Source organism: Ischnura elegans (genome assembly GCF_921293095.1).
Source record: "Ischnura elegans chromosome 13 unlocalized genomic scaffold, ioIscEleg1.1 SUPER_13_unloc_3, whole genome shotgun sequence".
Lineage (NCBI taxonomy): Eukaryota > Metazoa > Arthropoda > Insecta > Odonata > Coenagrionidae > Ischnura > Ischnura elegans.
The window spans coordinates 3,981,281-4,003,354 of NW_025791659.1; the positions used below are offsets into that span (position 1 = coordinate 3,981,281).

At 36.1% G+C, this 22,074-nt stretch overlaps 1 protein-coding gene across 1 annotated transcript in view; it reads left to right on the forward strand.

The window, feature by feature from the left end:
* The window catches only part of LOC124172971 (zinc finger protein 268-like), a 110,905-nt gene that overhangs the window by 47,403 nt on the left and 41,428 nt on the right, over positions 1-22,074 (forward strand). The window contains exon 2 of the mRNA XM_046552500.1: positions 9,368-9,475. The gene's annotated coding sequence lies outside the window, so the exon portion shown is untranslated. The remainder of the gene's footprint in view (positions 1-9,367; positions 9,476-22,074) is intronic.

Genomic DNA, 22,074 nt, shown 5'->3' on the forward strand with positions numbered 1-22,074 from the left:
AGAAACCTCCAACGGTTGCAATTACAATTGAACATCAACGTATTAATTCACTTGCAATTTAAAATTTGACTTTATGTTTGTAATGTAGAGGATTGTAAAAGCAAAAGATCTGTTCTGGTATGTGATGTCAAATAAGAAAAAATAATTTACGACCCTGTTTCGAACGTTTATATCTGATAGCTCCTAAAATTTGGTTTTTTACTTGACAAATGTATGAGTGACGCTGCGGTTTAGGATGACGTAATGCTAAGGTCTGCTCATCACCAATGAAAATGTAAGTTTTATGTATCCTGCCTAATGTATCAACATTATTTCGTTGGAGCGCATCATAGTTCTGTTCGATGCCTCGGTTAATAATTTACCCTGACTCTATATCAAATAACATGACATGAGTGTTCACGTAATCGATATAAGCATAAGTTCGTTTATCGTAAACAATTCAGAGTAATGGTTGTCTCATCCTATGTTTCATTCATTAGGTGCTATGCTGGTAAGTTAAATGAGTGCTCATGAACGCCCTTTGTAATTGCTAATTAGCATGAATTATGTATCTCTTTTCATTTGTTCCTACTGGTTCTTTTAGTGCTGGGCATTGGTGAATGCTCATGACAGTTTCTTGGAACTTCCTGATTGTTTTGCTTGTGAGTTAGCATTTCTATTGCTGGTAGACGATCTCACTTATTGCCTACTTTGACGGCCATTTTAAGTGCATAGTTTCATTTATTTATAATGCTTCCTTAAGTGCAATTTAGCGGGGAATTCTTTACATATATGCTCTGAAGCTACCTGATTACTTTCTGCTCTTGAAAATCCTTCTAGAGTGCTGATAAACACTCTCTTTCATTGCCATTATGAAGCACCTATTTCAAGTAGTTTGTAAAGCTTCTTTAAACACTGAGTTTTGGGGGATTATCATGACATATACTTTGAAGATTCCTTATTGCGTTGTTCTTCTAGATTTTCTTTTTGGGTGTTGATAAAGTTCCAATTTCCATTTGTTCAGAAAGTTTTTACTGGTGACCATTGGGGAATGTTATATTATTGATATTGGCTAATGGTTTTGTGCTTGTGAAAATTCTTTTCAATTGTCATGAATACTATAGTCGCTGTCTTTAATGGTCACGATGAAGAGCTTATTTCCATTTGTAGATAATTTTTTTGCAAGTGCTCTCCATTGAGTGATGCTCATGGTATTTCCTTTGAAGCTCCCTGATTAATTTGTACTTATGAACATGTTTTTGAGTGCTATCAAGCCCTCTTATTGTATGCGATTATGTACTGCCTATTTCCATATGTTTATAATGATTCTTCTAGTGCTGAGTATTGGTGAATGGTCTTCACATTCTTTTAAAACTGTCTGATCATTTTGTGCCTATGAGTTTGCTTTAGGCATGTTGATTTCACTGTCTCTTGAATGGCAATCAAGTACTTCCTATCTCCAATTAATAATAATGCTAAGTTCCGAAATCTGTGGTGTTCTAAAGACATTTTGTAAGCCCTCTGATTTTTTTGTGCTTCTGACCATGTTTTTCTAGTGCTGATAGATGCTCTTTTATTGAAATAATGTACTATTTATTTCTATTGGTACATAATGCTTCTTTTAACGTTGAGATTTGGGGGGATTATCGTGACAATCCCTTTGAAGCTCCCTGATTATTTTGTGCTTGTGAATAACCTTTTGAGTTCCGATATACTCTCTCTCTCTTTGCCTCTATCAATGAAGTGATTGTATTCATTTGTTCTAACTGCTACTTTTAGTGTTGTCGTTGGGGGATGTTCATGACGTATGTTTTGCAGCTGCCTAATTATTTTGTGCTAATCAATTTTCATTGGTTATGCTGATAAATGCCCTCTTTAATTGGTCTCACCAGGTGCCTGTTATGGCATTGCCCTATTACCAATACTGCTCTGTATTGTTGTTTAGCAATAAATTACTATAGCAAATCAGTAACCATCAACTAACTACAGTAACAATATAGTGATTCACACTATATCCTTTCCTCAGGAAGATAATCTTTATATAGCACGATGATGATAAATATAGTCTAGGAGTTGTATCTTGAGCATTTTATATCAAAATGCATAATATTATTCTTCGAATTGACCGATCGCGTTTTGATTTGGGAAAGTACAGTATCTCAACGCTACATTACGAAACTGAATACTTAAATTGGTTAATTGCGATCTAAGGGCCCATAGTATGTATTGTCTACTTGCCTTTAGTCATTATATTTCTGCCTTATATATATTATGTTGATTGATGAATCTGGTAGTTTCACTGTTGCAGTTTATACACGTAGGAGGGGTGTTGAGGATTACGAGCAAATAACACAAGAAATTCTTAGATACATTCACAAGCACATGCTCTCAATCTTTTAATGCACGCAAACATACTTTCATTCTCTCATATCTCAATAAAATGACGTGAAAATATCATCATTGGAATATTTGCTTCGCTGGTAACATCGAAGAGTATTTCTAATGCACGAAGCTCATTAAAAGTGAGCTTTTATTCAGCCAACTCTGTCATTAACTTCTAACAAAGTTAGTGGGGAAAAGCTTTCATTAATGCAGAAATCATTTCCATTGGCACACAATATGAGAGAACGAGAAAATGCAGCTTCATAAAATCTTTGCAAAATAAATACAGTAACCCAGTCGCCATAAACATGTAAACAAATACGCAATTAATATCCTGTGTCAACTGTTTCTTCAATATTTTCACGTTGATTGGTTACTTGGGATTTATAAGTGATTTTTCTGCAGAAATTAATGAAAATTCCTTCGAGGAATGATAAAAATGGGTCACTTTGTTTTTTTAGCATGTAAAAAACTCGTTAACTATTCGATATTTTTTCTGCCATTGGGTATACGAGTGAATATCTACTTCATCGTGCTCGCATTCGAAAATTGATGTAATCACCTGAAATACGGTTATCACTTACGTAAGTACGGATTTACGTATGTCGAGAGGTACGTAAAATTAGTACAATACTGTCGGAACGACTTGTTATACTTTTTTTGACCTGAGAGTTAGCACTCACATAGGGGACACCTACATCCAACTCATCAACAAATTTGTAGCTGTTGTTAACTTCACGCTTTCAAAGGTGGTGGTTTGTTCTGAGTGTATTCATATTAAAGTAAAGTAATGATTTTATTTATTTTTTATTTTTATTTAATCCCAAACCACCAAATACAGTTCATATTGGCCATTTTATATCAGGGTTTTCAACGCATTTCACAATTATACGTACACAAACAACCGTGCTCTAGATTGGAGAAACTTGCTGAGGCGGAACTTGAACTGGTGACCTCTTGTTTGGGTTGGGAGGGCATAAGCTGCTGCTACCAATGCCAACTGGTGTTCAGAGATTGGTAATTTAGTTCTTAACCTTTACATTGTATTGTATATATATTAAACGAGTATGGTCTGGGAGTATCAGTAACTCCCTCCATCCCAATGGTATTAGCTTGTTCTGTGCACAACATCTCACCAAGTGTATTCAAACTAATTCAATTTAAGGTCCTGGTGTATCAGCAATTCCCACTGTCATGCCCATTTCCCAAACCTTCTTTATCTTGTCACACACATACACTTTTTCATTCACTTTTAATTTAATATTGAGTCTTTTTGTCTGTACATCATGTTGGTTTCTATTATGGTACTACTTTGAGATATTTTGTACTTGCAATACATAAGTCTTCATATCCTTTCCTTTTTGGGATGTTTGGGGGTAATAGGTGTTTAGAGATTAGTACTTAAGCCGTTAACCTTAACTTGATTGATAGGTGTTTAGAGATTGGTAGTTAAGTAGTTAGCCTTTAATTGATTAATAATTGGAAGGTTGAGTTGCTTCCTACCACTGGAGTGTTACAATGCTTGAGTAATGCTATTGGTATAACTTTATTAGCTTCTTATCTTTTATAATTAACTTTTTTAGGTGTTTGGACAGTTATTTCCACCTGACCATTTGCTCTGGAGTAGTTTGGTGAATTTGATACAATTTTAAATTATTGTTAATTTGAATTTTTTTTAAATTATGAGCTTGTTCTGCATACAAATGTATAACTTTGACCCATTTTAGCTAAGTTTGATCTTTGGAAATCACCATCAGAAATCCCCGCTGCCATGCCTATTTCCCAAACCTTCTTTTTCTTATCAAACTCTCTGTCTTTCCGAACTTAATATTGTCTTTTTTAAGCTTAACTCTTGTTTCTATCATGGTACTACTTATAGAAAATTAAATTTTTGGTCTATTAATATTTTTGGTAAATATTTTGTGGGCTGATGGTCAAAGTATGGAATTATAAACATATGTCTTATTATAATTATTAAGTCTTATTTCTTGATGACATAATCATGATTTCATAAGATTTGTTCTAATTGCATATGTATACATAGGTGGTTATTACTTAAGTATTTTATGTTGAATTTTATATATTCTTGAGCACATTAATTTATAAGAGAAACATTACAATAACTATGTTATAACTGCAGATACTAGTCTTTCTCTTTTTTAGGTTCTCTCTGTTTGTTGACTCTCTTAGTAACGTACATAACTACAAAATCGACGTCGCAGCGCCATCTCTACATCAAACAATAAACTAACATTCAACTTGATTTTAACATAATAACTTCAACACTTGTAAATTAATGTTGAATTTAACGACATGAAGAAATACTGAAAAACATACAATTACTTTCTCAACTAACAAAAGCACCAAGTAATTGCTCATTGTCCTTTCTACCTCACATCAGCCCTGTTTTCACAGACAAGATCATCAGACGTTTCATTGGCAACGGCTTCGTCATGATATCAGCCACTTGATGTTCTGTGGAGATCTGTTGAACTTCAAGCTTGCCTTCCGTCACTTTCTCTCTGATGAAAAAGTGCTTAATGGAAATATGTTTTGTCCTGTGATGAAACTCTGGGTTTTTAGCCAGTCTCACTGCTGCTGAGTTGTCAACTTGAATGACTGGAACTTTTTTAAGTTGTATTGTTCCTGTGAACAGTCTGCTAAGCCAAATTGCCTCTTTGGCTCCTTTATTTCTGCAATGATCTCTGCTTCCGTTGTTGAAGTTGCTACAACAGCTTGTCGTTGGCTCATCCATGAAATCTCTCCCCCTGCATACCTAACGATGACTCCAGAGGTTGAACGACCCGTTGAAATGCATCCTCCAAAATCTGCATCACTGTAGACATCCAGGAAACCCTCATTTACATTGCTTCGATATACTATCCCCAGATCCAATGTCCCTGCTATGTATCTATAAAACTCTCTTTACTCTTACCACATCTGCTGAGTTGGATTTTCGAGTGTCCCCTAAAGGAATCCGACACTATAAGCCAAGTCTGGTCTTGTGCCAAGCATCAAATACATCAGAGCTCCAATGGGCCTGCCTGTAGGAAAACCTTGGTGCCTCGTCATCTTTCCCTGATGTGGAAAGTTCCGCACCTTTCAGCATTGGGGTTGATACTGGCCTACATTGGGAAAAATTCAAGCGTTCTAAAATTTTCTTTGCTTTTGCTCTTTGACTTATCTTAATGAACCTCTCTTCTTGTTGAATTTCATGGCCCAGAAAATAGCTTGCTTGCTTTGAAATAATTTTGAACTCTTTCTTCAATTCTTCAATAAAATCTTCCATTTCTTGCACATTTGTTGCTGCCATCAAGTCATCATCTAGATAGATCACTAGTATGATCTTCTTACCATTCCTCTCTCAAATGTATAAACATGGATCGGCATCACTGGCCTTAAACCCATGTTGATGTAGGAATGATCCGAGTCACTTATTCGAGCATCTGGGTGCTTGCTTAAGTCCATAAGGACTTCTCTTCAGCAGACAAACCTTGCTTATTTCATCTTCATATCCTTGAGGCTGTTTCATGAAAATGGTTTCTTCAAGTTCTGCGTAAAGGAATGCTGTCCACACGTCAAATTGTGTCAGGTGCATCCTCTTACTTGCTGCAATGCTTAGCATTGAGCGTATAGTTCCCATCTTTGCTACCAGACTGAAAGTTTTGCTATAATCGATGTCATAACGTTGACTGAATCCCTTAACAACCAATCTCCCCTTGTACTTGTCAATGCTGCCGTCTGGATTTTTCTTGAGTCGAAATGCCATTAAATGGAATTGCCTTTGCACCTGGTGAAAGTTCTGTCAAGATCCAGTTTTGAATCTCTTTCAATGAGGCAATTTCGGGATCCATGGCTTTCTTCCACTGGACTGAATCCTCCCTTCTCAGTACATCTTCAAAGGTCTCAGGATCCTCCATCACTTGGTTGAAGAACTCCTCCACTCTCATGGTGTAGTCTTCAAGATGTTTCGGTCTCTTCAAGGTTGAATTATTTCTCAAAATTCTTTCAGATACGTGCTCCGAGTTTTCTTCCTTATCTGTATTTGATTCACCTTCACCAAGTGATTCTACATCACTCATTGATGATTCTTTCTCAATGTCGATCTGTGGCTCTTCTTGCTTTTCCTCTAATTCGTCTCTAGGCCCGAATTCTTTGAATGGTAGCTTGACTTCGTCCTTACATTCTTTAATTCTCTCTTGGAATTGTACATCTCTGTATCGCTCATCTCCCTCATATCCTACTAGGAATCCTTTCGCTGTCTTCTTATCCATCTTTCCCCTCTTTTGGGATGGAATGTGAACATAGCAGGAAGATCCAATGATACGCAGATGTTTGATTCTTGGTTTCTTTCCCATCCACAGTTCATATGGACTGACTCCATCTTCTGACGATTTTGGTGTTCTGTTAAGAATGTAAATGGCTGTTGTCTCTAGCTCTGCCCATATTGCATCAGGATATTCAACTTCACTGTTTGAGTGCTTGAAGGTCCTTGCCGTCTCGACGATTGTTCTATTCTCACGCTCACTGCCGCCATTCTGCTGAGGTGAGTATGGCGCTGTCAGTCTCTGTGTGATTCCACTCTCTGCTAGAATGTGCTTAATCTCTTCACATTCAAATTCTCCTCCATTGTCACTGAGTAGCTCTTTAATGTTATGGCCAAGTGTCTTTGCATGTGCTAAGACCTGTTTTAACACAATATTGACATCTGACTTATGTTTAATTACGAAGCCATAACGAAACTTTGTGAACCTATCCTTGAACACAACTAGAAATCGATTTTTACTACAAGATTCGCAAAATGGGCCTACAACATCAGAAGAAAAAAGTTTTCCAGGTCTTGTTGCTTTCTCCGAGTGCCAAACGGGAGACGATGTAACTTGCCGAAAATGCAGGGCTCACAACATTCTTTCATCATCTTCTCAGTGATACCCAACTCTCTCTTGAGCATCTCTCTCACATGTCGCTTATCTTGCTGTCCCCACCTTTCGTGATACAATTGCAGTACCGAACCATCAGCTACAACATTTACGCCTTCTTCACTCTCTGGAAGAATCGCGGTTATCTCTGCTTTGAAGAGAGTTCCTCCGACTTTTCTTGATCCACAAACAATGGTTTGGTTGTTCACTTGAAACCAACACTTTGTTGCAAATGACCAAAACTTACTGTTCTTATTTCTGTCATGAGCTGAAAGAGCAGAAAACAAGTTTTTCGAAATTTCAGGAACGTACCAAACATCTCGTTGCTCCAATTGCAAAACTTTGCCCTCCACTTTGGACAAAATCTTTAAAGTCCCTTTGCCAACAGCCTGAAGGTTCTCTTTGCCCGCTGCTTTAACTGAATTTGAAATCTTGAAGTCCTTAAATTCACTAAAATATGCAAAAGAATTTGTTATGTGTTTTGTTGCTCCGTTGTCAATCCACCAATCTGTTGAATGCATCTCTGTTGCAAACACTTCGTTGCACTCTAGAGTTATTGCACATTTGGTGTCAACTTCATTGCTGTGTGCAACCTTAGTAACGTCTCCCTCTGTGCTAGCGCTCTTCCTAAAATTTCGCTCGTACATACACAACTGGGTGATCTGCTCTTCAAAAGTCTTTTCTTCAGCTTTCGACAATTACATCCAGCTGGATCTGAAATTCTCGTATTCACCCGGTAAAATTTGCAAGACATTACTAACTAACATCAGGTCTGGCAGCGCATTTTCATTTTTAGCTTTCAAGCCATTATATAGCTCGAACCACAAATTTTTTAAGCTCGTGGTATGAGTCGAAACATCCTCTCCATTTATCCAGCTAAACACAAAAAACTCGGTACATATTTTGAACAGCTGGTCTTTGGATGATGCCTCAAAATTTGACTTTCATGCCTCCAACGCCTCTCTCGCTGTTTCTTTGTCCATGATTTTCTCATAAATTGCGGCAGTCACTGAACTTGAAATGATTGACTTTGAGTAACTATTTGCCTTACGGAATAAACCGCTGACCTTCTTGTGCTCTTTGATTTCATCTTCCGTAGCATAAGGCGACAGACGCTCGGGTTTCGCCATTTTTCCATCAATGGCATCTAGGGCTCCTTTGTGGTAATCTATCAAGTCCCGCAATTTCCCCTTCCATATTGGCCAGTCCGCCTCTCCAGCCAGGGGTTTGATGTGCTTCCATTCTTAAAGAATGCTGAATTAACCAGACCTTACAGCAAACTTTGACTCGACGTAATTATCACTATCTTGCTTGCAACTCCATACGTATTTAAAAAACAACTAGCGTGAGCTGGGCGTGCTGCGTCCATAACCTATTGAATTTGATATATTCTTGAGCACATTAATTTATTAGAGAAACATTACAATAACTCTGTTTTAACTGCAGACACTAGTTTTTCCCTTTTCTAGGTTCTCTATGTTTGTTGACTCTCTTAGTAACGTACATAACTACATAACCGACGTCGCAGCGCCATCCCTGCATCAAACAATATACTTACATTCAACTTGATTTTTACATAATAACTTCAACATTTTACTGATAAGGCATGTTTCCATGGAGTATTCTGGGAGTCTCCCCTACCCTATGGCTGTCCTCTCATCAATTTGCGAAAGAAAGAAAAAATCTTATACTCTTCCTCGTTCATCATCGTTTACCCAGCATTTTACCCTCTAAAACTGTTTTCAACATTTTCCCCTGTCTCAATACTCACTCCATCCATATCTTGTTTCCTCCATATCTCATGTAGAAGATGCCACTTATCACCCACGTGTTCAACACTTTTCATCCTCTTCTCCATCCAATTACCTTTTCAATTCTCCACTCCCATATCTTGAATGCCTTCAGTCTTCCATTTTCCCTATTCCTAAGTGGACATGTTTCCATGTGGAAAACTGCTACACTGTATATCAGCCTGTGTTTGCTTAATCTTGTACGTAATGTCCCTCTTATAATTTTTCGTAAAACTTTTCCTTTCTTCAACCTATGTTTATGTGACTGTTGATAATATTGTTTTATCTCATTGAAAGGAAGGATTCCTGGCTGTTACCAACGGCAATATGTGAATATTTGTGCCACGGAATCGGACCCCACGGAATCAGAACTGTTCGTTCTAATTGTGGAATCTGAGGGCTGAGGTATGCCGGAAATGTTATTACTATGTTTGTTTATTCCCGATTTTTTTGTGTCTCCTATTTGCATTTTATGGGATTGACCGGATTGGTCAATGTTAATTTAAATTTTATTTACCTATTATTATTTATAAATAGTAAATCTATACTGATCACATTAACTACATTTATATCGCCTTTTTACCGCTGCACCCTATTATTCACGAAACTCTGCCAGCCAGTAAATGAAAACAGCTGAAGGTGTATTTGTAATAATTGTTTGACGCTGGCCATATTCTTCAATTCACAGTGATGCTAGTGTCAGCTATGCCAAAAAGGTTATCCGTCCCTCGGATCTATAAAATTCAGGTAGAATCTTGGCCACAGCAATTTGCATGCTTGATTTCTTCAAGTGACCATCATGGTTCCCATTTCCCTATTCTTTGGTCCAAACATACGCAGAATAAACCATTATACATCTTCATGGGAGGAGTCACTGATCACCACCGACCAAAATAATCGCAGATGGGAGACCCTTATGTATCTAGAGAATGACCATTTTATTGAGGGTGGGATACAAAATTTCTGCAACAGGACTGGTATACTGCTCACTTGAATATAATCCAGAAACTTTTTAACAGCTTCCAAAAAATTGCGCTCCTCTAGATGACTGGCCTTCCCCTGCATTGGCTCTGAAGGAACTTCGGAACATGTCTGCATGATCTATTTTGTTGTAATGTCTATAAGTGATCATTTTATTGTTACCTTATGCAATGATACGTGAATGTTTTTTTAAATCCTCTATACTTTCAAATCCATAATAAATATCTGTGTAGTTCAGCAAAAGAGGAGTGAATGCTTGACTATATCTAACAAGAATTATAGCAGTTCAAACTTCATAGATTCCACAGATTGCTTTGCTTTTCCGTGAAAGAAGCATTATTGACCATTGCTAGATTAATTATTCGTTCCTTGACTCCCTCATTTTATCCTCTCTAGAACTTAGCTTTTTGGAAGGTTGATAGTGTGTTTTCCTTTCCTTCCAATGCCACTATTTTCTATGTGCTTAGACCATTTACCCATTTCTGTTGCTGAGCTGTTTTCTTATCCTAGTTACCTAACTTAATACAGGTCTTTTGTAATTGTTCAAGATATAAGTTAGGCATTAAACTCACATTCTTATCATCATATAATAAACAGAGTGGCCCATTTTGGTTCTTTGAAGCAGGTACAGGCATCCCCCGAGTGAAGTATGTCTCGACTTACGTAAATCCGTACTTACGTAAGTGAAAACTGTATATTTCAAGTGATTATATTAATTTTCAAATGCGAGCGCGATGAAGTAGATTTTCGTTCGTTTACCCAATTGCAGAAAAAATATTGAATAGTTATCAATTTTTTTACATGCTTAAGAAAACAAGGTGACAAATTTTTATCATTCCTCGAAGGATGTTTCATTAATTTCTGTAGAAAAATCTCTTATAAATCCCAAGTAACAACGTGAAAATTTGCAGTTTTAGCAATGGAAGTGGCTGCGCTCACTCCCATATGATACAGCTTTTTACACAGCATACACACATGAACTACGACTTTCAACTATTTAAAAATTGTATCCTTAAGTTTGGACATTTCCGTCTGTCCCCCACTAGAGAACGCCACATAACACAAAATGACAAAAGAGCATCTCAAGACGCAGATTGATTGCCAATGAGCTACAGAATGGGAGGTGGCATAATAATTGTAAATTTAATAACTATTTCGAGGGGCTGCAAAGATATTCTCGAATTGCTCGAAATTTCATTCGGGTGAGTTCCTTGAATGATGAGAGATAGGAAATATTGTGATCTCATAGGTGAGCCAAGGTAACGTAGCGGCTCGTTTTGGCTGGAATATGTTCATCGAATAAACAGAGATTGTGTCATCAATTGGGACTTTCACCCGAAACTTTAGCGCTCAAATCATGAAAAATAGTTTAATAATTGTAATTTAAACAAAATATAGACGCAATCGAGGAGAATCACGACGTTTTTATTCATTAAATATCTGAAATGTTATTTCCGAATTACCCACTTTAGACAGTTGATGTTTGTGAATTTATATGCTCTCAAAGTACACATTAATTATTTGAGCTATTCCATGGATTGCTATGCTTCTAAAGTTTTTATATATGATATTAAAATTCCGAGGTGAAATGTTTTGCAACGAGCTTCTAGATTTGGCCACTAGGAGTCGACAAGACTGAGTTCTGATTGGAGATTGGCCTCGAGAAAATAGAACCCGTTCTAAAATCTAGATTGGCCAAGAAATTGTGCCCAATATTGTGAAACGGAGATTGGGCTAGAAATTGGTGTGTGTCAGTGGGTCCACAATCCAATATCCAATGGATTGGCCAATAAATTGGCAAGTGTCATACGGGCTTTAGCCTTAGTCTCACAATCAAATTTGCGTCATAAAGTTTCTAATAAATTTTAATACAACTGATGTGCACTGTCTCCCACGGTCAAAATTTCATCCTAGTTGGATCTTTTGGTCCTATTGTTTGCACCAAACTCTAGTTTAAATGAATAAGCGTTATATCCGTTTAAAAATGCATAATTGTAGAAAGAACAGCTGTTTCGGAAATGAGGAAATTTATCACCAAGACTGAATAAATTTATCAGTTTTTATGAAATGAATTAATTATAAAAGTAAATTTATATATATTATTTACCAACTAATGTTGTTAATATATCACTTAGTGTCGTGTTTCCTTTGAAAATTACATGAAAATGAGATCTGTTCAATGAGATCAATTCATCCTGAAGATTTTTTTTATTTTAAATTAAGCTTAGGGTGACTACATACTATGGGTATGAAAAAGACACATAATTCATTAAAATATATAATCTGCGTCAAATATTAGGCCCTAGTCCTTGAGGGTAGCTTAGGAATTACAGTCTTGAATTTTTAAACGGATGATTTTAAGATGCATCTTTTGTTCTTCTGGGATCAGTCTGGCTTATGATTGATTTCGAAACCATTTTTAAATGACAGCAAGATTAAATTTTAGTGCATTTAAACGACTAATACGTACTTGAATTGTTAGACTGAAGAAATCATGACTTGTATGTGAAATCAACGCTTCAAGGTATATCCATTCCAAAGTTACCGCCACGCGAGTTTTGATATCGATCTGTTGATGTCTTTCTCGACTTTTGAGTCGATAGTGTCGAGCCAAGCGACCGTCGATTGTTTCCTGAGCGGGCGCATGCAGAGACATCGTGTATACCCTGGAGAGTGATAATTCTCTGTTTTGTGTGTTTTTAGGGATATTGTTCTCGTAATTAAACATTCCTTTTGGATATATATTGATGCTTGACATTCTGTTACTCGAGGTTAGTTTCTATTTGTTAACAAGATAGTGGTTATGCTATTTATATTAACATGTTTTTGTTGGCCTTAATCGAAAGACACGCTTATTCGCTATGGTTTTGGTTGCTGGCTGGTGGTTGAGTGCTGGCTCATTAATGCCTGTCATAATTTGAGGAAATAATAACATAATCTTGAACTCTAATGCCCTAGCACGGAATACGTATTCGTGTGTATAATCCATATTTTTGAGGGTGAGTAATGAGCGATTTGCTAGTGTGCCTTTGTGATGATGGGTCTCTTAAAATGCTCAATTTCAAGAACCTCATAGTAACGTCATGCATCTAGTTTCTGTTGTACAACGATTATTTTCTTGGTGTAAATAGCTAGTCTACATGTTTGAGTGTACTACATACATTTCTCTGTTGTCCTCTGGTTATTTTGATTATGTTTTCTAAACGTTCGCTGGTATTTAAAGCATGTTACCAACCATGAATCTTTTGTGTTTTTTCTCCCGATGAATGATATGAATACCATTTGTATTAAGTGCCTCTTGTGACGATTCCAGTTTCTCATTCTTCTCTGTAAGCGTCGCGGAAATCTTTTCTCTCTCGCAATGTAGTCGTTTAAAATTTCAGTATGTGTAGGTATTGGCTACGTATAATATTTGGGAAAATTAGCGATTAAATAAAATTATCATAAGTGTAAAGGCAAGAAACCTTTTACGGTTGCAATTACAATTGAACATCAACGTATCAATTCACTTGCAATTTAAAATTAGACTTTCCGTTTGTAATGTAGAGGATCGTGAAAGCAAAAGATCTGTTCTGGTATGTGATATCAAAAAAGAAAAAATAATTTACGACCCTGTTTCGAACGTTTATATCTGATAGCTCCTAAAATTTGGTTTTTTACTTGACAAATGTATGAGTGACGCTGCGGTTTAGGATGATGTAATGCTGAATTCTGCTCATCACCAATGAAAATGTAAGTTTTATGTATCCTGCCTAATGTGTCAACATTATTTCGTTGGAGAGCATCATGGTTCTCTTCGATGTCTCGGTTAATAATTTACGCTGGATCGGTATCAATTGACATGACATGAGAGTTGACGTATTCGATATAAGCATAAGTTCGTGTATCGTAAACAATTCAGGGTGATGGTTGACTCATCGTGTATTCCATTGATTAGGTGCAATGCTGGTGAGGTAAATGGGTGCTCATGAACGCCCTTTGTAATTGCTATCATGAATTATGTATCTCTTTCCATTTGTTCGTACTGGTTCTTTTAGTGCTGGGCATTTGTGAATGCTCATGACAACTTCTTGGAACTTCCTGATTGTTTAGCTATGAGTTAGCATTTCTATTGCTCATAGACGATCTCATTAATTGCCTATTTCCATTTCATCTCAATGCTTGATTAGTGCTGAGTATTGGTAGAATCTTTTGACTTGTCCTTTCAGGCTCCCTAATTTATTTGTGCTAGTAAACATTTTTTAAAGTGCTGATGAATGATGACTTTGACTGCCATTTTAAAGTGCATTGTTTCATTTCTTTATAATGCTTCCTTCAGTGAATATAAGTGGGGAATTCTCGACACATATGCTCTGAAGATGCCCGATTACCATGTGCTCATAAAAATCCTTTTCGTGTGCTTTTCGAGAGAGTTTTCATAAACTCTTTCATTGCCATTATGAAGCACCACTATCAAGTTGTTTGTAAAGCTTCTTTTAACACTGAGTTTTGGGGTATTATCATGATATATCCTTTGAAGTTTCCTTATTGTGTTGTTCTTTTAATTTTTCTTTTGAGTGTTGATAAAGTTCCAATTTGCATTAGTTCAGTAATTTTTTACTGGTGACCATTGGGGAATGTTCATATTTTTGAAATTGCATAACGGTTTTGTGCTTCTGAAAAATTTTTCAATTGTCTTGAATACCATAGTTGCTGTCTTTAATGGTCACCATGAAGAGCTTATTTCCATTTGTAGATAATTTTTTTGTAAGTGCTCTTCTTTGAGTGATGCTAATGGTTTTTCCTTTGAAGCCTCCTGATTAATTTGTACTTCTGAACATGTTTTTGGAGAGCAATCAAACCCTCTTATTGTATGCAATTATGTACTGCCTATTTCCATATGTTTATAATGATTCTTCTAGTGCTGAGTATTGGTGAATGCTCCTAACATTCTTAAAAATCTGTCTGATCATTTTGTGCCTATGAGTTTGCTTTAGCCATGCTGATTTGGCTCTCTCTTCAATGGCAATCAAGTACTACCTATTTCCAATAAATAATAATGCTAAGTTCCGAAATCTGTGATGTTCTAAAGACATTTTTTAAGCCCTCTGATTTTTTTGTGCTTCTGACCATGTTTATCTAGTGCTGATAGATGCTCTTTTATTGAAATAATGTACTATTTATTTCTATTGGTACATAATGCTTCTTTTAACGTTGAGATTTGGGGGGATTATCGTGACAATCCCTTTGAAGCTCCCTGATTATTTTGTGCTTGTGAATAACCTTTTGAGTTCCGATATACTCTCTCTCTCTTTGCCTCTATCAATGAAGTGATTGTATTCATTTGTTCTAAATGCTACTTTTAGTGTTGTCGTTGGGGGATGTTCATGACGTATGTTTTGCAGCTGCCTAATTATTTTGTGCTAATCAATTTTCATTGGTTATGCTGATAAATGCCCTCTTTAATTGGTCTCACCAGGTGCCTGTTATGGCATTGCCCTATTACCAATACTGCTCTGTATTGTTGTTTAGCAATAAATTACTATAGCAAATCAGTAACCATCAACTAACTACAGTAACAATATAGTGATTCACACTATATCCTTTCCTCAGGAAGATAATCTTTATATAGCACGATGATGATAAATATAGTCTAGGAGTTGTATCTTGAGCATTTTATATCAAAATGCATAATATTATTCTTCGAATTGACCGATCGCGTTTTGATTTGGGAAAGTACAGTATCTCAACGCTACATTACGAAACTGAATACTTAAATTGGTTAATTGCGATCTAAGGGCCCATAGTATGTATTGTCTACTTGCCTTTAGTCATTATATTTCTGCCTTATATATATTATGTTGATTGATGAATCTGGTAGTTTCACTGTTGCAGTTTATACACGTAGGAGGGGTGTTGAGGATTACGAGCAAATAACACAAGAAATTCTTAGATACATTCACAAGCACATGCTCTCAATCTTTCATGCACGGAAACATACTTTCATTCTCTCATATCTCAATAAAATGACGCGAAAATATCATCATTGGAATATTTGCTTCGCTGGTAACATCGAAGAGTATTTCTAATGCACGAAGCTCATTAAAAGTGAGCTTTTATTCAGCCAACTCTGTCATTAACTTCTAACAAAGTTAGTGGGGAAAAGCTTTCATTAATGCAGAATTCATTTCCATTGGCACACAATATGAGAGAACGAGAAAATGCAGCTTCATAAAATCTTTGCAAAATAAATACAGTAACCCAGTCGCCATAAACATGTAAACAAATACGCAATTAATATCCTGTGTCAACTGTTTCTTCAATATTTTCACGTTGATTGGTTACTTGGGATTTATAAGTGATTTTTCTGCAGAAATTAATGAAAATTCCTTCGAGGAATGATAAAAATGGGTCACTTTGTTTTTTTAGCATGTAAAAAACTCGTTAACTATTCGATATTTTTTCTGCCATTGGGTATACGAGTGAATATCTACTTCATCGTGCTCGCATTCGAAAATTGATGTAATCACCTGAAATACGGTTATCACTTACGTAAGTACGGATTTACGTATGTCGAGAGGTACGTAAAATTAGTACAATACTGTCGGAACGACTTGTTATACTTTTTTTGACCTGAGAGTTAGCACTCACATAGGGGACACCTACATCCAACTCATCAACAAATTTGTAGCTGTTGTTAACTTCACGCTTTCAAAGGTGGTGGTTTGTTCTGAGTGTATTCATATTAAAGTAAAGTAATGATTTTATTTATTTTTTATTTTTATTTAATCCCAAACCACCAAATACAGTTCATATTGGCCATTTTATATCAGGGTTTTCAACGCATTTCACAATTATACGTACACAAACAACCGTGCTCTAGATTGGAGAAACTTGCTGAGGCGGAACTTGAACTGGTGACCTCTTGTTTGGGTTGGGAGGGCATAAGCTGCTGCTACCAATGCCAACTGGTGTTCAGAGATTGGTAATTTAGTTCTTAACCTTTACATTGTATTGTATATATATTAAACGAGTATGGTCTGGGAGTATCAGTAACTCCCTCCATCCCAATGGTATTAGCTTGTTCTGTGCACAACATCTCACCAAGTGTATTCAAACTAATTCAATTTAAGGTCCTGGTGTATCAGCAATTCCCACTGTCATGCCCATTTCCCAAACCTTCTTTATCTTGTCACACAAATACACTTTCTCATTCACTTTTAATTTAATATTGAGCCTTTTTGTCTGTACATCATTTTGGTTTCCATTATGGTACTACTTTGAGATATTTTGTACTTGCAATACATAAGTTTTCATATCCTTTCTTTTTTGGGATGTTTGGGGGTAATAGGTGTTTAGAGATTAGTACTTAAACCGTTAACCTTTACTTGATTAATAGGAATTTAGAGATTGGTAGTTAAGTAGTTAGCCTTTAATTGATTGATAATTGGAAGGTCTAATTGGTTCCAACCACTGGAGTGTTAAAATGCTTAAGTAGTGCTCTTGGTATAACTTTATTAGCTTCTTATCTTTTTTAATTAACTTTTTTAGGTGTTTGGACAGTTATTTCCACCTGACCATTTGCTCTGGAGTAGTTTGGTGAATTTGTTACAATTTTAAATTATTGTTAATTTGAAATTTTTTAAAATTATGAGCTTGTTCTGCATTCAAAGGTATAACTTTTACCCATTTTAGCTAAGTTTCAATAACAACATTAAGTTTAACAACATTGAAAATTTAAGTTTTTTTATATCTGGCTTAATGTATGAACATTCCTTACTTTGGAGAGCATCGGTATTCATTACCATGTCTTTGTTAATAATATAGGCTGACTCAATATCAAATAACATGCCATGAGAGATGACTTGATCGATATGAACATAAGTTCATTTGTCGTTAACAATTCAGGGTGGTGGTTGACTGATTCTACATGTCATATATTGTTATACCTTTTCAATCCTGTACATTTATTTGAGTGTTCTTAGACGCCCTTTGTAATTGCTCTCATGAGGTATGTATTTCTATCTATTTGATCAAACTGGTTCTTTTAGTGCTGAGCATTGGTGGATGCTCATGACATTTTCTTTGAAGCTGTCCGATTATTTTTTTCTTGTGAGTTTGCATTTGTAGTGCTGATAGATGATTTCCTTGCCTATTTCCATATTTTTCCTCAATGCTTCTATTAGTTCTGCTTATTTGTAGGATCTCTTGATCTTTCCTTTCACTATCTCTGATTCATATGTTCTAGTAAACATGTTTTTAAGTGCTGATGAATGATATCTCTGCCAGTATTAAGTGCATAGCTTTATTTCTTTATATTTTGACCAAATTAGTGCGGAATGATCATCATACATGCTTTAGAGCTGTCCTATTGCGTTGTGCTTTTGAGTTTCCTTTTCAAGTGTCGAGAAATGCTCTCTTTCATTGCCACCCTGAAGCACATATTTCCATTTGTTCATATTGCTTCTTTTAGCTTCGAGTTTTTGGGGATTATCATGACATTTCTTTGTGGCTCCTTTCTTATTTTGTTCTTCTGGGTAAGCTTTTCCATTGTTATATTCAGACTGTAGAATCACTCTTTAACTGCCATGATGAAGTGTCTGTGTCTTTTTTCATAATCCTTCTTTTAGGCCTGAGTGTTGCTGGATGATCAAGACATTTCCTTTAAATCTACCTGCTTATAATATGCTTGTGGGTTTTCTTTTTGAGTTCTCATGGATGCTCCCTTTAATAGCCATCATGCATTGCATATTATCATTTGCTCATAGTTTTTTTTTGTTGATGGGTATTGGGGAATGCTCATACTTATCATTTGGAGGTTCCTTATTGTGTTTCGCTTGTGAATGTTGTAACTTTTTAAAAATCTCCTCTCTTCGATGCTTTATAAACAAATAATTACAATACAATTCTAAACAAACTATATTTTCAAACTTAGAGCATAAAACCAACATCAAAAGCCACCATGATATCACAATTCCATTTATATCTACCACCACCACTCTTCTGAACCACCGCCATGAACTGCATCAGCGTGGATCATGAGTTCCGCTATAGTCCTCTCCTCCCGCTCTCTTCTCCTCTCGTAGGCGCCTCCCCTTCTCTGCTTTCTCTTCCTTTCTCTGCTACACCGCCACCTTTCATAGTTCTTATCCCGATCCTTCCTTTAAACACGTCTGCCTCCTTCAACTATCTATACACAACTCCCCTTTTCCTTCACAACAATCCCTCACTACCATTGTCAGTTTTAAATTATATAAAAACAATGTGGTGGCTTGTTTATGTTATGTTACAATGTCCTTTTCGAGTACTGTTAGAGTACCCATTTGCATATATTCAGAAGCATAGGCGGATCTAGGGGGGGCATGGGGGCACGTGCCCCCCGCCCCCAGACCCTAAAAAAATATGCAATAATTTTAATACGGCCCCGTTATCATTGCGTTCGTTTTGTATTACGGGGTACCCGTGTGCCCCCCAGAACAAAATCCTGGCTACAGCCTTGCTTGTGCCCCCCCCCAGAAAGTAATCCTGGATCCGCCCCTGTTCAGAAAAGTTTTTTCCTGCTGAGTATTGGTGTATGCTTGTGACATTTCCTTTAACAGTTTTGTGCTCTTGGGTTTGCTTTTGTAGTGTTGATCGACAATGTCATTAGTTTTCTATTTCGGTTTGTTTATTGTGCTTTGTTTAGTGCTGAGTATTAGGAGAAAATCTTGACATTTCTTTTCACTCTATCTAATTCATGTACCTATGATAGTGAACATTTTTCGGAAGTTCTTATTAATGATATCTTGAACTGTCATTATAACATGTAAAGTTTCATATTTTTTTAATGCTTTCATAGTGCAGTTAGTTGGGAATGCTCATGACTCAGGCTCTGAAACTGCCCGATAATATTGTAATTTTGAGTTATCTTTTCGATTGCTGATGTAAGCTCTCTTGCATTGCCATCATGAAACACCTACTTCAATTTGTTGGTCTTGCTTCTTTTAGCTCTTGAGTTTTGCGGGATTATCATAAAATTACATACTTTGTAGCTTCTTTTTTTACGTTACATATTTTTTTACATTACATATTTTTTACATTACATATTTTGCGCTTCTGGGTATACTTTTCGAGTGTTATATAGACTGTAGACACACTCTTTAATTACCATGGTTAAGCGCCTATGTTATAATTTTAATTATGCTTCTTTCAGCACTGAGTATTGCTGGATGATCATGACATTTCCTTTAAAGCTGTCTAATGGTTTTGTATTTGTAATTTTGCTTTTGTTGTGTTGATCGACGAAGTCATTAATTCTCTATTTCCGTTTTTTTATAGTGCTTCATTTAGTTATGAGTATTTTGAGAATCTCTTGACATTTCCTTTTGCTCTCTCTAATTTATATGTGCTAGTGAACATTTTTTGTAAGTTTTTATTAATGACATCTTTAAATGCCGGGTCATTCCATGTGAAATCAACCGATATTTTGACCAAATGACACCCACCGACTCGCATTTTCATGAAACTTGCCATGGTTAAACGTTTTGGTTTAATTTGAAATTGTGTACAATTTACAATTTATTTATTTATTTAATTGTGCTCATACATTAACGATTACTTTAAACTGAACAATGAGTCTGTATTCGCATGGCCTTTCCCTGTGGATGCTGACAATGAAAAATGGTACAAGGGAGATTCTTTTGTTAACTTTATTTTTTTGCAGCTGAATTACTCCATGCAGTGAATATTTAATGATAATCGTGGGATCATTATGGACCGCTTACCTTCAGGAAAAAAAATCATGCCTTTTCATCTCACAGGAATGGAGTAATGGATGAAAATAAAAATCACCATGCGTTGCAGCACTTTAGGGGTCACACCCAAATTTTAATAGCTCATATTTCATTAACAATTGACAATGGGAAGCTAAAATTGTACAAAATTTCTAATTATACCAGAATGTATGACCATGGCAAGTTTCATGAAAATCCGAGTTGTAGGGTGCCATAGCCTGGTTGATTTGAAATGGAATGACCCTGCCATTTTTAAGTCCAGAGTTTCATTTATTTATTTAATTGTGCTCATACATTAACGATTACTTTAAACTGAACAATGAGTCTGTATTCGCATGGCCTTTCCCTGTGGATGCTGACAATGAAAAATGGTACAAGGGAGATTCTTTTGTTAACTTTATTTTTTTGCAGCTGCATTACTCCATGCAGTGAATATTTAATGATAATCGTGGGATCATTATGGACCGCTTACCTTCAGGAAAAAAAATCATGCCTTTTCATCTCACAGGAATGGAGTAATGGATGAAAATAAAAATCACCATGCGTTGCAGCACTTTAGGGGTCACACCCAAATTTTAATAGCTCATATTTCATTAACAATTGACAATGGGAAGCTAAAATTGTACAAAATTTCTAATTATACCAGAATGTATGACCATGGCAAGTTTCATGAAAATCCGAGTTGTAGGGTGTCATAGCCTGGTTGATTTGAAATGGAATGACCCTGCCATTATTAAGTCCAGAGTTTCATTTCATTTTTAATGCTTTCTTTGTGCAGTTATTTGGGAATGCTCATCACGCATGCTTTGAAGTTGCCCGTTTATGTTGTGCTTTTGAATTATCTATTCGATTGCTGATTAAAGCTCTTACATTGCCATCATGAAACACCTACTTAAATTTGTTAGTCGTGCTTCTGTAAGCACCGAGTTTGGGGGATTGTCTTGTCATTTCCCTTGTGGCTCCTTTATTATTTTATGCTTGTGAATATGCTTTTTGAGTGCTATATAGACTGCTATATGTTCTCTTTATTTGCCATGATTAAGTGCCTATGTTGTATTGTTCGTAATAGTTTTAGTGGTTTCTTAAGCTTTGTCAATGCGTCATCCCCTAAATTATACTTTATAATTAAATTTTGTTGCGTAATTTCACTTATCTTCCCTAACTTCTTCCTTGTTCTTCCTCGTTTACCCAGCATTTTACCCTCTAAAACTGTTTTCAACATCTTCTCCCAGCTCAATATGTACTCACTCCATCCATATCTTCTGTTTCCTC